Source organism: Pelodiscus sinensis, chromosome 17, assembly GCF_049634645.1.
Source record: "Pelodiscus sinensis isolate JC-2024 chromosome 17, ASM4963464v1, whole genome shotgun sequence".
NCBI lineage: Eukaryota > Metazoa > Chordata > Testudines > Trionychidae > Pelodiscus > Pelodiscus sinensis.
Window position 1 is genome coordinate 5,961,363 of NC_134727.1, and position 21,172 is coordinate 5,982,534.

Consider the following 21,172-nt stretch of genomic DNA (forward strand, 5'->3'; position numbering starts at 1 on the left):
TGAGCTTTTAGACATAGCAAAATGAAGCGGCGGTTTAAATAATCGCTGCTTCATTTACATCAAAATGGCTGCCGTGCTGTGCCGATCAGCTGTTTGGCGGCACAGCGCAGTAGCCTGGACGCTCTGTGGTCGACATCAAAAGCCTTTGTTGACCGCTCCGGTAAACCTCATCCCACGAGGCATAACGGGGCGGTTGACAAAGGCTTTTGATGTCGACCGTGGAGCGTCCAGACTCATAGAATCATAGAACCATAGAGCTGGAAGAGACCTCAGAAGGTCATCAAGTCCAGCCCCCTGCTCTAGTCAGGACGAATCCCAACTAAATTAACCCAGCCAGGTCTTTGTCAGGCCGAGACTTAAACACCTCTAGGGATGGAGACTCCACTACTTCCCTAGGTAACCCATTCTAGTGCTTCTCTACCCTCCTAGTGAAATAGTTTTTCCTAATATCCAACCTGGACCTCTCCCACCACAACTTGAGACCATTGCTCCTTGTTCTGCCATCTGTCACTACTGAGAACAGCCTCTCTCCATCCTCTTTGGAACCTCCCTTCAGGAAGTTGAAGGCTGCTATCAAATCCCCCCTCACTCTTCGCTTCTGCAGACTAAACAGACCCAACTCCCTCAGCACAGCACAGGATCCATTTTGATGTAAATGAAGCGGCGATTATTTAAATTGCCGCTTCATTTTGCTTTGTCTGCAAAGCTCATCTACATGGCTCTGTTGATGGAGCCATGTAGTGTAGACATATCCTTAGGGGTAAATTAAAGCTAAATAAGAACTCATAACACTGACAGCTAGGACTGGTGGCTATTTGGAACCATGGGAAACTTGGCCAAACACATGAAAAGTGCCCATCCAGCTAACCAAAATCATTCCAGATGACGGATGTTTCCAGACCAGAGAGGTTCAACCTGTAGAAAGAGGCGACAAACCGTATATGCTATTGATCTCCTCCCACAGTTGACCGCCTTTCCCTCCAAGCTCATCTGGGTGTTTGGGTTGGTTCTAGTTCCATCTGAACCAGCCTACCCATCCTTTTTGATTCTCTGTAAAATTACTAATGTGTACTACCGTATTTTCCGGCGTATAAGGCGACTGGGCGTATAAGACGACCCCCTAATTTTCCAGTTAAAACATAGGTTTTGGCCTATACTCGCCGTATAAGACAACCCTCGTTCCGAGGCAACACCATTTAATAACATCAGATTTGATTTAAATAATTTTAATTAAAATGGTTTTGACTTACCGGTACTTAAAATCCTTCAAAATCCTCATCATGTTCATACAAAGCCTGCTCGGATTGGCAAAGGTTGTAATAGCCCGCCTCTCTGACTCAGCCAATCCGAGCAGGCTTTGTTTGCATTAATAGATGACACCGCTTGCCGTGATTGGCTCAGCGCGGTACATACAGTATCAGCACAGGGACGTTCTGTATGTAGCCGAAGCTACAGTACTGTATTAAGGCACATCCAGAGGGCTAAAAGGTAATAATAGGGACATTCTGTATGTAGCCGAAGCTACAGTATGTTTATACCCGGCGTATAAGACGACCCCCAATTTTTGGGGGATGTTTTTTAGTATAAAAAGTCGTCTTATACACCGGAAAATACAGTAGTAGTCAGCTTTCTCCAATTTTAGTGTGTTATACTTTTTCAGAATAGGCTTTTGCTTTTTTTTAGGGTCTGGCATTTCAGGTCCTATTCAAAACATGGAAACCCAACATTCTGCTCTTCAACAACAAACCATAGAAGTCTGTTCGCGTTTTTAAAACAATTTGGTAAAACTGAAATGAATGGGTTATTTTACAAAATTGGTGTTTCAAAAGAAAAATCTAGACATTTGTTTTCTTAGCTAATAATTATTCCACCAGCCTTGCAATGGAAACTGCAAGTGCTATGAGACATCAATATGTTGTTATCTGGTTACATTATAGCTTCCGTAAGCATCTTTCTATCTGCTGCATAGCTATGATGCTGTAACTTCTCTCTCCCATGAATCACAACAGTTATCTCTATGCCTCCAGCATAACCGCACAAGGGCTATTTGGCTTCTTGCATTAGTGGCTTATAATTGCAAAGTCTAAAAAGGCGTAAATAAAAACAGACCTACATGTCACAGATTCTGAAGAATTCTTCCTACAAAATGCATACATTACAAAGCCAGTAGTGCCCAGAGTGATTAGCTGCTCTGACCTCCTGGGGTGGTAGAAGCTCCTTCAATGGAGGTTTACAAAAGGAGGCAGGATAGCCACCAGCCTTGCATGGCTTAGAAACTGAGGGTATGGGGTATGTGTGGAGTACTGCAGAGGAGCTGGGGTTGGGGGGAAGTCAGGTCAGTGTGTGTGGAGGGGTTCAGGAGTGGAGCAGAGGGATTGGGGGAACACAGGACAGAGGGTTTGGGATGTGTGTAGAGGGGTGCAGGAGTCAGGCAGGGGTTAGGGGTATGGGGGACTCATGGCAGGTGGTTGGGGCTTGTGTGTGTGTGTGTGTGTGTGTGTGTGTGTGTGTGTGTCTTGGGAATGGTGGGGGGGGCAAAGGCACCATTTAGGAAGAGTGGGGGGGCTGAATCCTCTCCCCCTCAAGATGCATGCTAGAATGTTGCTTGCTCTTCCCTTCCTAGTCTCTGTCAGGGAGCCGGAGGGAAGCACACCGCTTACATCACTTATTCTTCTACCCCTCCCCTCCCCAGCTGGGAGTGAGGGGAGTGCAGGCAAGTTGTGTGCTTTCTTCTTGCTCCCTGGGAGTGATGGGAAGGGGAAGGGCCAAGTAGCATCCTGGCCTGACTCTGGGGGGGAGGGGTTTCCAGCCCCTCCTGCCTTTCCTAAGTAGTGCCCGGTGGGAGAGAGGGCTAGGGTTGGGGCAGTCCCTGACCAGTAGGGGGACTCGGGGCCGTCCTGGTCATTACCAGGTTACTTGGCTATGGACGGGTCCTTGCTCCATACCTCTCCTAATCCTCACTGTCCGACGTGCTGCCGGTGTAGAGAGAGGGGGGCAGCATTGGCTGGGATGCAGTTTCCCCACTAGGAGCCCAGGTGGGAGCACACACGCCTCCTACAGGTGCCCCTAGACAGCCCCTTTCACCTGCCTGGCTGCATGCAACTTAGCACACCAGCCTGCAGAAGGGATCTAGGAGCCTGGCTGGTAGCGCACCCCACCTCCTTCTGCAGTGGAGCAGTGCAGACTGGCCTGCTCCTTCCTCCTGGAGCTGCGCACAGGGGTGTGCCCCCTAACTTCCACCTCTGCTCACCCAACTTGTATCTCTACTCTCCTGGAACCGACAGGCTACAACAACACTGCCCATCAATGGGAGAGAGGGTTTAGTAGCAGACACAGGACTGTGCATAACAATGGGGGAGATCACTTTGATGAAGGGAACAGGACGTCTGTAGTTTCCACACAGAGATGACAGGACAACTCTGGTTTACAGTTTTTCTGCAGGGGATAGCCTCACTGAATACATCCCTCGAAAGAGCTGCGTAGCAACACAGGTGCTAGGATTGAGAGAGCAAGCAGCGAAGACAACACTGTGCACTGATATTTTCCATGTGCAGCCCACTTCCAAGGGCACCTCTCCTCGTTGACTCTTAATGACTAGTGAATAATTCACAGCTCTGCTGGGAAAATGAATCTGAAGTGGGAAGTGCCAACTGGAAAAGCCAAGGTGCTGCAAGTGCCAAAGGAAGCTGCTTAGCAAGACAACCCGAGCGGAATGTCAACAACCTGGCACCATCACACGATCCACATTAATTTAGATGCAAAAGAAAATCCCAAATAAGCTTGATTAACTCTATGAAGAGTAAGATGGGCATTTATTATTCATAGGAACATTATGTGCACCTGCTACTGCCTGGCCTGGCTATATGGAAGCTGTTAGTTTAGTTTCCTGGTCGTTCTTCCTAAAAAAAAAAGAGCACACCTCTAGAAAAAAACCTTGGGTCCTTATGAGAAGGATGGAGGATATTAACCACAAAAGGCCTACCTACCTGGCTCCAGCCAGGTTAACAGATTTATTTTCCTAAAACCAGAGGTTCAGCTCAAAGGGACAGAAAACTGTTCACTATATCACTTTCTAAATGTTTATTTCTTCCAATAAAAATGTCTTGAGACAACTGTCAAAGAAACCCAGCTACAATATGGTTAAGGCTATGGAATATGCTTTCAAACACCACACGTTTTGACAAGCTATCTTGACACAAACCAATTCTACAAGGCAAATACACAGAGAGGTGTTGGAATTACAAATCATCCACAAATTCATTTCTCACTCTGATGACCTCCTCAATCGAGATAACAGATGGCTGGGACATTATCAACCTAACATGCAATGAAGGTGCCAACAGCTCTTTGTCTGTGTAGATTCTTGTGTTAGTACCCTACCTCTCTAATTGCTATCCTATGAGCCTTATCTGCTTCTTTTAACTATCCAATCTTTTGGTGCTTATAGATTACCAGTTCTGCCTACTTGTTTTTCCCTTTGATATTGTCATACCCTCTGCTCCTTGTTTCCCACCCCCTTCCTTTTTTTCCCTTCCCCCTTCTCCCCTGTTTATTTTGGGTCTGCACATCCTAAACTCAAAACTCCGGTCATCTAAAGAAGTGGGCTATGCCCATGAAAGCTCATACCACCGTCTACATGTTTTGTTAGTCTATAAAGTGCTACCAGACCATTTGTTGTTTTTTAAGTTTATTGGGTACAGACTAACTTGGCTACCCCCTGAAGCTTCCGAACCACAAGTACAGTTCTTTCTGTTTCTCCTTGTATGACTACATCTTTCTGAGAACTATCATTTACCACATTTAAAAAATAAATCCATCAACAAGCATGACACTGAATTGGCACATCCACAGAACCTTGGCCAGACAAATAAAGACGCAAGAATACACGAGGAAACTAATTTGGATTAAAAGTATCATTGATATTGAATATTACACTTTCGAGCATTCAGCAGCCCCACCAAGCTTCCCTCGAAGCTGCGTGGCAGCACGGCCTTGCAGCTGCTTAATGAGCCTTACTCAGCCAGGGTCTCAGGGCTCCGTATACGGAGCTGTCTAGCAGGGGGAGGGGCACTTCTCGCTCAGTGAGAGCAGCAGCTCCCTGCTGAGGACAGAGCAGTGAGTCTCTCCCAGCTGGTAGGGAGGGCACGTCACACCGGCCCCATGTCAGTCTCGAGAGCCACTCAGAACATGCCATGCAGCAGTCTGGTGGTGATTTAAAGGACCTGGAGCTCCTGGATGCGGGAGGCACCTCCGGACTCCCAGAAGGGGTCGGACCTTGGATGGGAAGGGCAGGGTCAGGACAGCTAGTCCTCAGCGCTGCCAAGAGGGTGCCACAGCACCCCCCCTTACAGCCACTCAGAGCATGTCATGCAGCACTCTATAGGTGATTTAATAGGCCCTGGTCTCTGGGTCCTTAGAATCGCTGGACCCCAGAGCAGCTCCCCTCTTTGGCCCCCCTATTGGCGGGGGAATTATACTCACAGAAGCACCGAAACAATCCATCAGCAGAACTTCATTATTTTAATGCTGCAAAGGGAGAATCAGCCAGAGTTTACCTTGTTCTTTTTCCACGTGGCTGTGGTGTGTGTGCTGCTAAGCGGTGCGCTTGTTCCTAGTTACAGCCCAAAACGGTGCTGAGGATGTTACAACTCACTCAGCATGTCACAGAAAAGCTGTCCAGCAGCAGTGGCTACAAAGCTGTGATATGCCCTAGTGCTATTACACACTCTCCTCTTATTTTCTCCTTTTCTCTCACAATTCCTTCCCCAGCAAACATGAGGCCTTCACTGTTTTTCTAGTGAATCACCGTCCCCTTCTAATAAAACCCAGCAGTTGGAGCCTCCAGTCTGTCTTCAACCCCACTTAAAGCTTATTATGATAGATTTGTAGATTGTCTCACCTGCATGAAATATAAATGCCAGTTGAATACCAAAGAGCAGCTGAACAAAGGGATGAAGATATGCCGTAGCACCTGTCATTTTTTGCAGGCCGAAGAGGGACAGAGGATGGCCGTGTAGTGAAATTAAATGCGTGTTCTTTCAAAGTAAAACAAACCAAGGTGAGATAATTAGTTAATAAAACTGAGGGTTGGAATCCCGGCATAGGAAATGCAAAGCACACGCTGATGGAAATCGATTACGGGAGATACAGAGTCTACAGAGGCAGAGCAAAGATCAGACCGCGTCAGAAGGGGCCTCAGTTCAAGTCAAAGATGATCTGTCCTCACACTGTCTTCTCAGTTCATGGCTCAGAGTGCTTTCCAAACTGGAGGCCCAGTCCTGCAAGGCTCCAGGAGGGGGCTGAACTGTTATCGCCAATGGGCAGCAAAGAGAGTAGGACCATGCGTACAGAACCTTCCGAAATATTGGGATGGAGACAGGTGGCAAAAAAGGGGGAAGTTAAGGGCAGATGCTCTAGCAAGTGCCTGGCTAAGTCTAGACTACAAGCCTCTTCAGAAAGAGCGTCTAGACAGCAACCCGTATTTTCAAAAAAGCGAGCCACTTTTTCAAAAGAGAGCACCCAGGCAGTCTGGAAGAGCTCTTTCAAAAAAGCCCTGTTTGCATTCAATAATGACTTTTTTCAAAAGAGCACTTTCACAAAAAGGTGTTATTCCTCATAAAATGAGGTTCACTGCGGTTGAAAAAGAGCCACGTTCTTTTGATTTAAGTTCGAAAGAACGCACAAGCAGTCTAGACACAGGGGACATTTTTTTTGAAAAAGGCCACTTTTTCAAAAAAAAAAAAAAAACCCTGTCGTCTAGACACACCCCCTATGTCCATGAAAAAGGCCATGGAAACCCTTATAAACAAGGGGAATTCCCATTCTTTAGTTCTTGTGCAAAAGACCCTCCACACATGCAAACGAGAGTTGACCACAGAATGGCTAGACCCCCCCCCCCCCGTCAGCAGGGCCGGCTTGAGCCATTCCTGCGCCCCGGGCAGTGGGTGCACAACACACATGTGGCTCTGCCCCCAAGCACACGGTGTATGCACAGGCCCGCCCCCCAGCACGCTGTGCACCTTACAGCTGCAATCGGGCACGCGGTGCCTGATTGCAGTCTAAGGGGTGCTGCACGGCCCCCAGCCCCGGGCGCATGGCGCCTGACAGCAGCTCTAAGGAGCACCACATGGCTGGGTGCACAGTGCCCCTTACAGCTACCATCAGGCGCCCCCCATAGGTTGGCATCCTGGGCAGCTGCCCAGCTAGCCTCCCCCTTAATCCGGCCCTGCCTGTCAGAATCAGAATACAAGTTGGATCTCCCGGGTCTGGTACCCTTGGGACCTGACTAATCCCGGGTGAGGGATTTTGCCAAACAAGAAGTTGTTTCCGGCCTCCTGCTGCTGGCCCACCACCTGCTCTGCCATCCCACTAGGCTTCCCTGCTCCCCCATACAACCCAGCTCGGTCATGTGCTTCCTGCCCCCCCCCCCCCAGCCCAGCTGAGCCAGGTGCTAGACTTTCTCCCCTGCATTGGTCTGGGCTCCCACCTCCTGGACTTCCTCATTCCTCACAGAGCACCAGGATGTTGCCAGACCAGAGAGCATGCCCGGCCTTAGGTCAAAGTAAGCAAGGCGGTTGCCTTGGGCCTCGCGCCTTCAGGGCCCCATGCTGCCCGGCACCCGCCCACCCAGCTACTTACTCACTGCCCTGGCTGGGAGCTGCCTGGCCACGCGGTGCAGCCAACCACAACACACCACCTTGGGCCCCGCAAACTCTTTGGCCGGGTCTGCCAGAGAGTCTTAGAATCATAGAATCATAGAATAATAGGACTGGAAGGGACCTCGAGAGGTCATCGAGTCCAGCCCCCCGCCCTCAAGGCAGGATCAAGCTCCGTCTACACCATCCCTGACAGATGTCTATCTAACCTGTTCTTAAATATCTCCAGAGAGGGAGATTCCACCACCTCCCTTGGCAATTTATTCCAATATTTGACCACCCTGACAGTTAGGAATTTTTTCCTAATGTCCAATCTAAACCTCCCCTGCTGCACTTTAAGCCCATTACTCCTTGTCCTGTCCTCAGAAACCAAGAGGAACAAATTTTCGCCTTCCTCCTTGTGACACCCTTTTAGATATTTGAAAACCGCTATCATGTCCCCCCTTAATCTTCTTTTTTCCAAACTAAACAAGCCCAGTTCATGAAGCCTGGCTTCATAGGTCATGTTCTCTAGACCTTTAATCATTCTTGTCGCTCTTCTCTGTACCCTTTCCAATTTCTCCACATCTTTCTTGAAATGTGGCGCCCAGAACTGGACACAGTACTCCAGCTGAGGCCTAACTAGTGCAGAGTAGAGCGGCAGAATGACTTCACGAGTTTTGCTTACAAGTCTTGGTTTATAGAGATGCAACCTGCATATGACGGAGACATTTGAAAACTGATGCTCTGGGCATGGAACCATCCCATTGTCAACAATCACTGAGATTTGTGGTCCTTGGAACGTCACAATATTCCTCCTTGAGCAAGACTTTTTTTAGTGCATGTACAAGCTTATCTGTAAACACGTACTAATTACCCAATAAACCCTGCTGCTCCCATCAGAGTTCATGGGGCAAAGCTGAATTAACTGCACCGAGAAATCTCTCCCAGCACCATGTGGCCTGTGAGTCTCAGGAAAAACTCACTGAGCATTAAAATAGCAATTTGGAGATGCTGGTTCTGTAGACATAAAACATACAGCCCAAGGGGCACTTGTGCATTTATTGCATAAATACAACTCAGGACGTGGTTCAAGTCTGTGCTTCAATTACAGGACATTTTAACAGCCACGTGGAGAGAGCTGGAGTCCTAATGCAGAAAAGTGCATTAGAGAGGGATGCTGCCACTGGAGACAAGCCGGAAATTAATTCTCTGCTCGCATGGTTCTGAAGTGAACCAAACATAAAATGGTGCAATGCTGTCTACCACGTTTTGCAAACATCCTGACACAGCTGCACAGAGGGGTATCCATACCCAGAATTCTCTGAGGGTGATCTTAATGCTGAAACCCAGCAACAGCAATTAAAAAAAAACATTAAAAGCGACAACTGATTTTATTTTGCCAAATTTCAGAAGCTGCCTCACATCATCTATTATATTTACCCACTGGTGATAGGCGTAGATACACAGCAGGGGTGTTGAAAAGTGGTTCATTTCTGTCCAGGGTTGCTGAGGTGGGAGTCAAGGGATTCAAATCACCCTCATTATTAATTCAAAGTCCGCACCGCTTCCACCTACCCAGTGCCAAAAGCCTCATATGTTTCTTGAGCTCCAAAACACAAGAACCTTCTAGGCCTTCCTCTGGATTAAAACTTCCATGGTTCCCCACCCAGCTTGCTCTTCTGTACCCAAACACACACCCAATCTAGTTCGAAATACAAAAATCTGTAGTCCCTTGAAAGCTAAACACAGAGGAGACTATATTGATTGTACTGAACTAGTAAGGGTCTGGGGGGAGAGGGAGAAGGGGGACAGAAGCACCACATGGGATGAGGTTTTCTGCAGGGTTGGGAGAGCTGATGAAAAGCCAGAACAGTTCCATGGTTCTCTTAGAATTCAGATAGAACTGGACACACAGGATACGGGACTTTGCCTACACGTTTCTTATATAATCAGGATAGAAGAAGGGGCAAGAATATAAGGATATTACACTAGAATGGTCTACACTACACCAGAATAGTCTTGAAAATATAAGTTTTTTTCAAGAACGAGAGGTGACCAGAACCTTTCGTGATGGACCATCCTACCATTCGTCGTTAACTTGGAGTGGGGGATATTGGGCACATCAAGAAAAGGAAGAAGGTGCAGAAGGTTGTCACAGCTATTCAGCCAAGGATGTGCAGCGCCCTGGTTTTCTCAGCATACACATTACCTAGGTCATCATCCCCACCGGCAGTGTTAGCCTGTTGGCAGTCTCAGCAGAAGGACAAGAATTGTCCTCACTTCCTCCCGAGAAGGCTGACCACCTTCTGCCCCCTGCCCAGATCAGAGTTGAGGGAGAGAAAGCTTACAGAAATTTCTCAAAAGAGTTTCTGAGTTCTCCAGAGCAGGAGCATGGGTCTTCCTTGATGTGTGGACTGTGCTTAGCACACGATGGTGCTACCATAAATAAAAAACAGCAGCAATCTCTTGATTAACAGAAGAACAGCCAGACTAGGTCAGACAAAAGGTTCATCTAGCCAAGTGTCCTGTCCTCTGACAGTGGCCAATGCTACTCCCCCAAAGGGAGTGAACAGAACAGGGAATCATCAAGTGACCCGTCTGCTGTAGCCCATGCCAAGCTTCTGACAATCTAGGGACACCATTCCTACCCATCCTGGCTAATAGCCATCTATGGACCTATCCTCCATGAATTTATCTAGCACTTTTTGGAATCTATTATAGTCTTGGATTTCCCAGCAACCTCTGGCAATGAATTCCACAGGATGTGCTGTATGAAGAAACCCGGAAAGGTGCTATCAGATCTTCTCTGACACTGTATCCAGCTCAGCATCAACGTCTGCATGAGAAGGACATGGGGTTACTTCACGGGAATGGGATGATTGCATCATTCAAAACACCCCCACATTTTAAGTAAAATGCAGACGCAGGGCAGTTCAGAGGTATGATTAACAACATGATTCTCCTGTACCGTTACATGCTGCAAATCAGCACTGATTATCTTTACATTTGCACCAAATTTATCTACATGGAAATGCAGCAAATCATCCCTCGAGACACTTAAGTTCCGCATTCAGTGCCGGCAGCACACATTTTATGTGGCTTTAAAATGCCAAGAATATGAAAGGAGGCAGCTTGACAAGAGGAGATTAAATTCAAAGCCTCTAAATGATAGCATTTCTTGATCTCAGATCACACAAAGTATTCATTTACAGTAATGGACTCGTGAGTACAACGGTAAAACTATATGGCCAGGGACAGCAGCAAAATGAATTTAAGGCAGGAGAAATAGACAGGTGCAATCCTCCGTTTGCTTCACTTCATTACACCTCTGTGTCACGCTTGCTTCCCAGCACCACCTCATTCTGCCTCAGGCCAGGTCTACACTGGCAGAGAAAAATCGATGCAAGATACATAATTACAGCTCTGTGAATTGCATAGCTGGAGTCGACAGGATGCATCAATTTCCTGGAGCAGCCCAACACTGGGAGGTCAGTGGGGTGCATCTACACATCAGGGATTAACTAAAACTAAGCTACACAAATTGAGCTACGTCAATTGCATAGCTTATTCTGAAATTAGGAGTATCTACACAGCATTTATTTCTAAATAGAGCACTCTTCCTCTGACTTCCCTTATTCTCGTACAATGAGGGGTACAGGAGTCAGAGTAAGAAGTCCTCCAGCACGACAGTATTTTGAAATAACTGCCTGCTGTGTGGACATGGACTAAGTCATTTTAGAATACGCTAGTTATTTTGAAATAGTGTTGCAGTGTAGACATACCCTGGGAGAAACAAACACATCAATTTCCCTTGCTCCTTGCAACAGCAAGGAATACTGGGGCTGGTGGGATTGTCCTCAGCATTTGATTTAGCGGGTCTTTACTAGACCCACTAAATCGAACCCTGGAAGATCAATTACCAGAGCATTGATCCTCCAGTAAGTGTACGTGTGGCCTTATAGAGAGATGGGGCATGCGTCAGCAACAGCCACAATACTGAACCCAGAAACTAGCGATTTCAGATTCCAGTCAGCTACCAAGGGTGAAGCTGACAACAATAGTTGCTCATTCCTTGGTTTCCCCCATGCCTCCTTCAGGACTAAATTGTACTTCCCCATGAAAATAGGGCTAAATTAAGGGCTAACGTGGAATAAGAAGAGGAGTGTCAGATTCAACCTGAGACCACATCAGCCTCTCTCACCATTGCAGACAAAGTTATTGGCATGGGACATCTGGCCGTTCCCAGCAATTGAAGACAGGTGATGTAGTGCCCAACAAAGATGGGCTGTAGCACGGCTCCTGCGGTCACAAATGTAGTGTTTTCCTTTTAGAAAACCACACATGGAGCAGGGCCATGCTCTTGCCTCAGTAGGGAGGCGGATTGTCAGAGAAGCAGCAAACATTAGAAACAAAAGCCTAACAATTTACTCAGCTGAGAGTGGTGCAGTTTAAACCAAAATCCATCACATGCTCCATCTAACTGGCAACAAACAGTGAAGGGAGAGAATTAAGTCTATGTGGAAGGTGAAAAGCCATGTGGGTTGAATTCACTAAACGTGTATAACCGAGACGTTGTGTAAAAAACATATTGACATGTCTGTAAAGCACCAAAATAGAAACAAAAGCAAGTCACCCCTCAAAGCACTTTTGTTTAGCCATAGCAGGACAAATGAAAAGTTATGCTCCTTTGGGGTGCTCTCATGGCAATTCATGTCAATTTACTTGCCATGCCATGAACATCAAGCCTTTAGCTTTAGCTCCAAAATACCAACTCCAGAATAGCCTGGCTGACTCGTACAGAGCATCACCATTAGTCCCTGCTAAAGTGCTGGCAACACACACAATCTGTGACCGCTACCAACATTTTAACTTGCATAACGCAGCAACTGGATCCACAACTGACAAGCAGGCAGTTCTAAGGAATGTGCCATGAAATGCAGGGAGAAAACAAGAACAGTCTGATAAGAGGAAAAGCAGCTCACATTCATTTCACCTCTGATCTGCTGGAGACGACACCTTGGATTAGAAAAGCGCTACTGATTGCACCCTTTTTTCAATTGTGTGTGTTTATAGTGACTGATATGATGATGCCTGTCTGGCACCTCCACGTGGTAACAGAATACAGACAATAAGGAATCACCAGTCCTGAGAAAAATTCACTGGAAAAATTCACTGTTGCAATTTCCACCTCCTAGATGAGGCACCTTTTTGCCACCTTTTAGATATGATCACTAGCATCGCAGCTGGACCAAGTGATCACTTGCAATTCCCCACTAGCTCACATTTTCAGCTACAATTTCAGGGTAAAGACCTACAGCCTCTTTGGGCTTTATCCTGGATTATTTCATTCTGGTTTTGTTGTGAGCTCATAGTATTTTATTTTACTGATCAGTGAATCAAACGCTTTCCACAGGCTTACATCACTTCTATGTTTATCTATTCTCTACTCTTGCACTGAATAGATCAGGCATTTTTACTCAGTGTTAGAAATTGACATGTTCAGGCATTTTTATGTGGTGCTGAAAATTGACGTGTTTATTAACCAAAACTTTATAAATATATTGTTCAAAGAGTCTTGGTCCTATGTTGAAATTACACAAATTCCAGGGTCCATAGGGGAAGTGACAATTTTGATATCTAGTGATATTAATGAATATTATAACTTTCACTTTGGTGATAACTTGAATAACTGGAAATATCATCCAGCACATCCAAGGGATCTGTCACCTTTGCGTACTCTGCTAGGAATAAGTAATCATACATTTTAAAAATCAAATTCTGTGATATGCAAGCTGAAACTCTGCTTGGCTTGCAGAAGCCTAAAGGAGCAGATGTGCTCTAAGACATGGCCCAAAAGGAAGCAATTAAAGAGAATATAATGAAGACCATTGAAAAATTTCCATACACTCTGCAATCCAGCAAAAGAAAATTTGAGAGGCCTGGTTACTGTGAGAAATGAAACAGCTTTACTACATTTCTACATTATAAAGAAATCCTTAATAACTGCATGTGGAGTCTGAGCATGTTACGGATTATCAATCTTCTTCAGCGTTCTCTATTCAATATGTTTTATTCTTCATTGACAATTCACCTTTTCTTAATCAATTATTAATGGTTAACCCATACTTATCAATACCGGCAGCCAGCCTGTGTGACAGTCTATATATGCAAATTGGTGCGCTCATCAGCACTTGCAACAGACTATACAGTAAGGATAAAATACTGTTGATGAGCCAAGTGGGCTACGCAATTGTTAAAGTGCATTCAGCAGATAGCGGAAGTCAATGGTTTTATTAGAATGGCAATCTTTTCCCATAGTGAAGGCATCTGACATATAATTAAGTGACACCAGTGATTGAATACCAAGGCTTTATCTACATTTGAAATTGATCAGCAAAACTTTTGCCACTCATGGGTCATCCAATGACCCATCCTACCCACCCCCACAACAAAAGCAACCATGAATGGTGCTTTGTTGGCTTTTCATGGAGACTAGAAGTATTTTGTCTGCAAAAGTGCCAATAAACAGTCTTTACACATGCTGACTTTTAGTGACAGAGCCGTGTCACCACAGCATTGTTGCTAAAAGCTGCACTGTGTCAATGTAGCCAAACACAGTCATGTCGTGCAGCACCTACAGACATGGAAAAAATACCCTGCATTCCCTGTAGAACACAAAACTTTATATTTGATTGGCTTTAATTTGAGTTCATTTTCTCTCCAATGTCTTCATTGCTGTTTGGTTTGGCACGGACTAGGAGATCAAAAACTAATGTTGAGTTCTCCTTCCAAATGGAAAACACAACCTGAGCAATGGTCATAAAACTATTTCTGGCAGAAACATACAGGGAGTCACTCCTTTTCCTATACAAGGGACTCAGTTACTTTCTTTGTTTTCTTCTTTTTCCCCTTCTATCTCTATTTTCCTTCTTTACTTTTTTTGAGGAGTTATTGTGAGCTTGTTTGTTGATCCTTTGTAGCCAGACACAAATCCCATCTTGTTTTTCCATTTACCCCATCTTGTTCCCGCCCCCCCCCCCCCCCCCCCAGAGAGCAAGAGAAAGGCAGTCAGCCTTTGATGCCCTGGGAACGCAGGTGTGCTGCCTGTCCCTGATTCTACCATAAACAGAAACCAGACAGTAAATGGGCTAGCTGACGACCCGGGGCCTCCCGCCGTCCTGATGGCTAGTACCAGTAATTGACACGCCTGCACTGTCCCAGGAGAGGAATCTTCGCCCATCACATACCAGAGGTGCCCATTATCTGCATTTTCCCAGGTGTGAATTATGCTTTGCACCGTGCGTGGGAAACTTGGCATTCAAAGCCATTTTTCCTAATTGGCCACTTGAGACCAGGAAGAAGCCTACGTGACCCAAGGGGTATAAAAGAGGTTCAGTAGCCCACCCCATTTGAGCTCCAATCATCTATACCTGCTGGCAGGTATTGATTGTCTCCCGAGGTCTGTGGGACGCCCAACCTCACCCTACTTCTTCCCAAGGGATTGAGAGAAAGATGCTGGCCACGCCAAGTCTGGAACGCAGGGGTGAGAATATATACCTGCTATGTGTCTATTTTGCATGCATTTAATAAGAGCTCAGAAAACCAAAAGGGTTTCATGGTACCTGTAAGTGACTTCTTAGTGTAATTTCTGTCCTGTCCTTTGTAGTGGCTGTGTTATCTGTAACACAGCAGTAGCATTTAACAACTAAGTTTACCCTGTAACAATAAAATAGTAACTGTTTAAGCTTTAACCTGACTCCTTCAGTTGCTGTAACAGAACCAAGCACAATTTAAAAGAACTTCAGCCGGTCATAAGGGACTCACTGCCCTGACCGTCGGCTGACATCCTTCAACACACTTTCTAATATCTTTGCTCTGTTTTCCACTCACCAGAGAGGTACAGAGTGCGTAACTCCAGCCCTTTCATCCCATAACCGCCCAGAATACCCTACCTCCAGCACTAATAGTTTAGACGATGTTTTATGCACTAGTTGATCACATAAGAAACAGTAGTTTGATGAAGAGGTAGGTGCAAACGAACAAAAAAAAAGAGAGGGGGCTAATGTGGAAGCCTCATATGGTGTTAAATTAAGTTTGTGGTACAAAATCTGTGTTGTATGGTAGTTGCAGTAATGTTAGCTGTATGCTTGTGGGTGGGGGGATAAGCTGTTAAATTGCTTAACTATTAAGTTTCTCCCATTTTGGAATATGTGCCAAGTATGTGTGTGTTGGGGGGGGGGGGGGGTGTAGCAATCCACAATACTTCAAAACAAAGTATTTGGCATATTGATCCCACATTTTTTTAATGCTTCTTCCATGGGATTAATGGAGGAGGTGCGGGGTCTGGGATGGAGGTTGGGTGCAGAGGGTAGCTTGGAGAAGGGATTGGCATGTATGAGCAAGAATGGAGTCTGAGAGGGAATTTGGGTGAAGGAGGTGGTTGTGACCTAGGGCAGGGAACTGGGATGCTGAGTTTTGGGATGTGACCTAGGGTAGGAGGAGATTGTGATCTCGGGCAGGAGATTTAAGTGCCAGATCTGGGAGGGGGTATGGGTACAGGTGGAATAACGGGGCAGGAGTGGGGGGGCAGAGGGTTGGGGAAGGGAGAGGCTGAGGTGCCAGAGGCAGGTTCTGGCCTGGAAACTTACCAACCAGCAGCCAAACCAGCCTGCCTGCCTGCCGAGCTAAAGGCTTGCAGAGCTTAAAATGTTTCTGCCTGCTTGGCCATGTGCTTGGGTGAGTAACTGAGCAGGAGGGTTGTGCTTCATGGCTGCCTGTTATTCAAACAGGCAGCTCCAGAAACTGGCCAATGAGATTGTGCTGGGGGTGGGAGCAGCATCTGAATCTTCCCCATTGCCTCTGTGGGCTGGATTCAGTGGGTTGGCAGGCCAGATCCAGCACGTGGGCTGTATTTTGCCCTGGCCTGGTCTAAACTGAAAGCATGATAGATACTGATTCAATCCCCATGTACAAGGCAATGGGTGGTATCTAGGTAATGTCAGAGGATGGCAACCTGATATGTCAGGAGTGATCTGTAACTTGTTCGTATCTGTGTATAAAAATTTACCCCAAGGGAGTTGTCTTTGTCTGGCCTAGGGGGCAACAAATGATCTTGTCGTTGGCTGCGCTTGTCCATTGTCAGGAGGCACATTTGTGTAGTGGTTTGGTAGAGTCCACTGACAATTATTACTGTACTTCATTTGACAATAAGCCTGGCCAGGTGCCTTCGATCCTTCTCTGATTTTGTGGGTGGGGGGGGCTCTCTAAGAATCTGATATGTTCACTACTTGTGCAAAGTCAACACAGCACACCAGAGGAGCGCGCACACACAGAGCTCTCTGCAGGATACAAGCGTATGGAGTCACTGCCAGACAGATCCATAATTCCTCATTTTTCTCTGCAGCGGAATAAGCCATGAATGTTGCAGCAGCTACTAGAAAGCCTGGATACGAATTTCTGTCAACTGACAAGAAGATTACATTTTGATAAACTACTACTTCCTCTGCTTAGTTTATCATTATCATAAGCTCATAAAACTGACCAATTAAAACCTATTGTTACTGGAACAAACAGAGACATTTATTAGTCTAGACTTTTTCCATGCTAAAATTCAACTTTGAACCCTGACGTTTTCTTTTGTAGAGCTGTTCAAAATTAGATGACGTTTTCTGTGTATATATTTAAGTATTTAGTGAAGTACCTCCCTGGATACATACAGACACACAACAATTGCTGAACCACTGAGCTGAAACAAAACCAAAACATTCACATACAGGTGCATCACAAAAAGTTTGGGCCAAAAACCTGAAAGTTTGAAAAAGTTACCACATGACTGAGTCAGGCGTTCATAGATGTTAAGGCTAGAAAGGACTATTGTGATCAACTCGTCTGACCTCCTGAATAAAACAAGTCAGAGAACTTCACCAGGCACTGGTCTATTATCTCAAAATAACTCCCCTTAATTCGAAATAAGCAGAGTCTACACTACCAAGCCTGTTATTTTAATGGGCTTGTTATTTCAAAATAACTCCTGCTTGTCATGCAGAAAAATGCTTATTTTGAAATAGTTATTTTGGGAATTATTATTTTGAAATAATTTATTTCAAAATAACTTCCTCGTGTAAACATGCCCCCAAGTGATTCCTGCACCAGGCCCATAACATTTTGCTGAGATACAGCCCAGAATGGAGACTCTTCTGCAACTTTATCATAAGAACGTAATAATGACCATACTAGGTTAAACCAATGGTCAATCTAGCCAACAGTGGCCTACACCAGATGTTCTAGAGGGAGGGAACACAACAGGTAGTCTTCACGTGTCACCCATTTCCAGACAAACAGAGGCTGCCTATTAATGTTATTTGGTGACCCCTAGTTCTTATATTATGGGGATAAGTAAATAACTTTTCTTTATTCATTTTTTCCACACCAGTCAGGATTTTATAGACTTCTATCACATTCCCCCTTAGTGTCCTCTTTTCTAAGATTAAAAGTCCCAGTTTCTTTAATCTCTCCTCGTATGGGACCCATTCCGAACCCCTCATCATTTTTGTTGCCCTTTTCTGTAGGGTAGCATGGCCCACTTTGAGAAAACTGCTAATGGGCCACTCCAGTTGGTTTACTTAATGGCTCTGCAGCCAACAAGCCTTGCAGCAGCCAAGGCAAGCCACAGCCAGCAGGAGCTGCGAGACTCCATTGCTGTGAAGCCATTAAGTAAACAAACCAGAACAGCTTGTTAGCATCTCTCTCAGAGTGGGCCTAGAGCCCATTTTGAGAAAGCCTGCTCTAAGGGGCTACATTGCAGAATTTCCCTTGAGTTCCATGGAAGTCCCAGAAGCTCCCAAAAGATTAGAACCCAGTCAGGCAAAGAATGTTTAACTTGAACCCCCCGAATCATCCCCTACAAAGGGCCTATTCAAGTGGTATCCCTTTCCATCTTGTGGTATTGCTACAAGTTTGTCTCAGATTTTAAATCCTGGCTATTGATATGGGTTATAACTGTTCTGCTGCTGAGGGTGACCACCTTTTCAAAAGGCAAAAGTGGAATACATGCAGCTAAGGTTGCCAGATACTTTCACAAAAAATCCTGAACGTGGTGGGGGGACGCTGCGCCTTTAAATCCCCACTCTCTCCACCAGACACGGCAGGGGGAAAATGTCCCCGCCAGCCTTCCGTCCAAGAAAAAACAAAAAATACCAGACATTTTACAAGTCCGGTATTTTCTGTTTTGTTTTTTCTTTAAACTGGACAGGGGCCACAAATACCTGACTGTCTGGACAAAAACCAGACACCTGGCAACCCAACATGCAGCAGCCCCATCTCTAGGCCAGAGCCAAGCTGTTGTGAAAGCCACTCAAGGAGCTGGGTGGCTTAGGGGAGCCCCAGATCACCACTTGCTTTGGGTGTAGGCCAGGGTATCTGAGAAAAAACCTTGGCCCACCCCATCCTGGGTAGGTTCAGGGTCTGGGGCTCCCCACAATAGCCCAGAATCTGGCTTCTGGCCTGGCCAGGGACAGGGCCTCAGGCTGGAGAGGAGCAGCAGAGGGCAGGGCCTTGTGGTAAGGTAGGTTATGGCCCATCTCATCTGCTCCCCCAGGAAGAGGCTAGTGCCTTGCTGAGCCTCGGGCAGGCATGTACCAGTGCCATAGAGAATCCCAAACACCTGCTCTCCTGGAATCACTCAGCCAAGGTATAGGGCTTGAACTCTCCCTTTGGGGACCCACCTCCCTAATTTGGGACAGGGTGCTCACCCTAGTGCCGCCAGCGGAGCGAGATTCTGTTCATAGCCTGATCTAGTCTGCATTCAAAGACAGGATTTCACCTCTCCTCCTTAGATTGATTAGGGAAGTTAGGAGCCTGCAGACCTCTCCATCCAGATACAGGCATTGCCAAAAAAATACAATTAGCTTAAGCTGGCAGAAGACCTTTATAGTTAATCAAATAAATGGCTAACAAAGTTGATCAATCGGGGCCTTCCTGTGGTCTGGAGCAAAGATTTCATTCAGACAGTACTCGGTCTTCCTCACTGAAAGCTGCATCAACCCAATGCCATCTAACAGATAAGCACATCGATTCTTTACAAAGCAAACAATAAAAAGCCCAGCCATTAATACAGGCAATTCTTGCTGTCTGGCATCCTCAACAATTTACTTCTTAATTTATTTCGAAAGGTGGTGTGTAATCCGCGTTCCTGACGGGTATTTATGGCGTGCTCTTCATAGTGCACGCTGAATTGCACTTCAATGCCTCCTACACGTCAAGCATTTCACCGTCACTCCTGGAAAAGTTCAACGAGCTACACACATTTGAAAATCTTGACATGGAAAAACATTGCCGCTGAACAATATATATTAAAACGGTGCATTTGAATGCAAGCTTGCTTTCGTCTGGGGGTGGGCATGATGGGAACAAAACAACTTAACGTCAGGTGGAGAGCTGAATATTATGTTTTTCCAGCGCCTGTTTTAAATCTTCCAAAATATATACAAAGCTGTGTATAAAACCACAAAGAAAGTAAAGAGTGCTTTATAGGCCAATTAAGATATATTCATTGACCCGGAGAACTTAAATGTGTATTATTTGCATAATCATAGCAGGATTTTTTTTTTAATATAAATTCTATGGCCTCTTTTTTATATTCACTTCATGATATTAGAACAGCACGGAGAACATGCTAATGAATGGATATAGCCATATTCTATACAAAAGTGGTGCAACAAGTTTTCCTACGTTAGCAGTTATGGGGCTTGAGCAGGTGAATGGGTAGGTCAGAGATTCATGGCCCTCCAACCACTGCTATTGGTATGGGAACAGGGCCCTATAAAAGGGAAAGTCCCCAGACAGCTGTACCATGACTGGTTTAGGCATGCTTGCACAAATGAACAAACCTCATCACCCAAAAGCCATGCTCCGGGCCAAAGCTGCACTGCTCATTGGGATGACACCTCTGGTTGCTGGGGAGTGAGAGCTTGGTCAAAAGCAGCCTACTGCAGTTCCCAGGGAGCTGGGGAAAATGGAAGTGGCTGGGTTTGGGGTGCCAACTGAAAAATAAAGCCCCAGCCACCTGCCTGCATGGCGTGGGCTGTTGAAAGCAACGTTCTCTCTAATCTTTTCCATCCATCTCCGGATTGTTTTTCCATCCATGTGCAGAATAATTGAAATGTGCACCGAGGCCTGTGCCAATGTGCACCACCAGCAGAAATAAAAAACCTAGCTGTGGGTGCTCTGCTAATCAGCAGAGCAGCATTTGAATCTCTTCTGAGCAGCTGCCCACGTGCACAGCTTACAGGGAACACTAGCTGAGAGCACGGCTGGACTTGAGACCATTGTAGACCCTCACACACCCTCCACCTGCCCCGAGTGGGCAGGGAACCCAGCAGGCAGGGACACAGGCTGGGGACTGCTTGAGCCCACTGCACCATGGGCAGGAGGAGTGTCCTCGGTGGCTCCCCACAGCTGCCCCCTAGCTGGGTAGGGAAGGCCTTGCATATGGGTTGGGGAGCTGCTTTTGACTTCACCTTGAGTGGAGAACTCTA

General features: G+C 46.1%; 1 protein-coding gene across 1 annotated transcript in view; it reads right to left on the reverse strand.

Annotated features, from left to right (window-relative positions):
- KCNIP1 (potassium voltage-gated channel interacting protein 1) overlaps nt 1–21,172 on the reverse strand; it is a 725,629-nt gene that overhangs the window by 673,054 nt on the left and 31,403 nt on the right. The gene's annotated exons all lie outside the window — the stretch shown is intronic.